This window comes from Gossypium hirsutum, chromosome A04 (genome assembly GCF_007990345.1).
Source record: "Gossypium hirsutum isolate 1008001.06 chromosome A04, Gossypium_hirsutum_v2.1, whole genome shotgun sequence".
Lineage (NCBI taxonomy): Eukaryota > Viridiplantae > Streptophyta > Magnoliopsida > Malvales > Malvaceae > Gossypium > Gossypium hirsutum.
Window position 1 is genome coordinate 46,910,644 of NC_053427.1, and position 2,057 is coordinate 46,912,700.

Below are 2,057 nucleotides of genomic sequence, written 5' to 3' on the forward strand. Positions count from 1 at the left end.
CATCTTCATCTTTAGCTATTCATGGAAGTGAGTGACTCATTTAAACTAGTCGGAGTGACTGAGGATACCTTGAGACTGAATTATTTCCATACTCCTTAAGAGAAAGAGCACGAGCGTGGTTAAACTCCCTACCGTCTGGTTCCATAACTACATGGCAAGAGTTGGTTGAACGTTTCTTAATGAAATATTTCTCTCCATCTTTAACCGTCAAGATCTGAAATGAAATCACTTCATTTCAACAACTTGATGAAGAATATTTATATGAGGCACGGGAGCGGTTCAAGGAGTTATTACGAAAGTGCCCTCATCACAGCATTTCTTGTTGCGTTCAAATGAAGACTTTCTATATTGGTTTCAATATTCATACTAGAATGATGGTGGATGCTTCGACAAATGGAGCTTTTCTTTCTAAGTCTTATGATGATACTTATGAGATTATTGAACGAATTGCCAGCAATAACTATCCGTGGCCAACCAATTGAGTAGCTTCCGGAAGACGAGTAGTAGGAATACATGAAGTTGATGTGGTTACTTTTTTGGCAGCCCAGGTATCCTCTATGTCTTCTATGTTTAAGAACATAACTATTAATGGTTTCAATGGTAATCTAACAGGTCAGCAACGGAACCAGTTCGAGGATACTTCTTATGAATACTGTGGAGATAGCCATTTCTTTGAAAATTTCCCATCGAATCAAGAGTCGAAATATTACATGGGAAATCAAAATTGAAATGGTCCACTGTTAAATTCTTACAAATCTTCATGGTGGAATCATCCAATGTAACATCCCGATTTTAGGCCTAGTTGAAACAGTGGTTTCGGGACCACAAATCTGATGAGGAAAATTTTATTTTTATGGTCTAAAATTTCACGAAATGATTTCATGAAAATTTCGTTCGAAAATTTTGACGTTTGTGCACTCAATTTAGTCAAAAGGACTAAATCGTAAAAAGTGCAAAAGTTACGTTCTACATGCTAGAGGTGTCCAATTGTTATGAAATTTTAAATTAGCGGTCCTTTGGTTAAGTTGGTAGACAAAAATGAACATGGTTAGGCATGTTTCCAAAGTTTTTCATTAAGGGCATTTTGGTCATTTAGTTATTAAAATGAATTAAAAACAAAATTAAAAGCCAATTTTTATCCATGTTTAATCTCTTGGCTGAAAGTTGCATGGAGAAACCATGTATAGGGTTTTTCAAGCTTCCAAGGTCGATTGTAACTCCGTTCTAACCCCGTTTTTAATAATTTTTACGTTTTTGCAATCCTCGTAACAAGATCCATCTAATTCTACCATTAATTTGAGCTAGGGTTCATGTTTAAAAATTGACTCATGTGTGACATGCATGCATTTTGATGTGTAATGGTAGAAAATGAGTGTTGGGTTTTAAATAAACGACTTTTACTAAGCAATTTTCGATGAAAATGTTTGAAAGGACCATTGTGTAAAAGTTGTAAAAATGGTATAAAATGGTGTTTTGATGAGAATTATAGTTTTCTATAGTTATGAAAATGGTTCATCTAGGCCTATAGAGTGAGAAAATTGAATAAAAATCACTTTACGAGCTTAGGGGCAAAAGTGTAATTTTGACAAAGTTTAGGGGTAAAAATATAATTTTGCCAAAATGTGATTTTTGGATCACATTAAATAGTGTGAATAATAATTGGACTAAATGTGATATTATATATCAAGGAAAACTAGGATTGGACCTAGAGCGGGTGAAAAATGGAAAATCGACAATTAGGTTCCTTTTTGCTATTTTGGTGCCGTGGTAAGTTCATGTGTCAATAATATTGCAATGCTATATTTGAATTGAAAATTCTATATTATTATTGCACGAATGGCATGATTTAATATATTGAAAAGTGATGAAAGAATGGTATATAAAATTTGTGAGAACAATGATATATGACTAGTTGTAACGCCCCCACGCCCGAAACTGTCGCCGGAGTCGAGCTTGAGGGGTTATCGAACATAATTTATCAAATTAAGAACTTCAAATCATTTGTTTCTACATTCACAGCTTTCTAGCTACCCACGTCACAGTTACAAGAAAAATCA

The 2,057-nt window shown here is 34.3% G+C and overlaps 1 non-coding gene across 1 annotated transcript; it reads right to left on the reverse strand.

Annotated features, from left to right (window-relative positions):
* Positions 1-209: 209 nt before the first annotated feature.
* Positions 210-316, reverse strand: LOC121228381 (small nucleolar RNA R71). The gene has a single exon (XR_005925957.1). It is a non-coding gene; the product is annotated as a small nucleolar RNA R71 (small nucleolar RNA).
* Between the last annotated feature and the right edge of the window lie 1,741 nt (positions 317-2,057).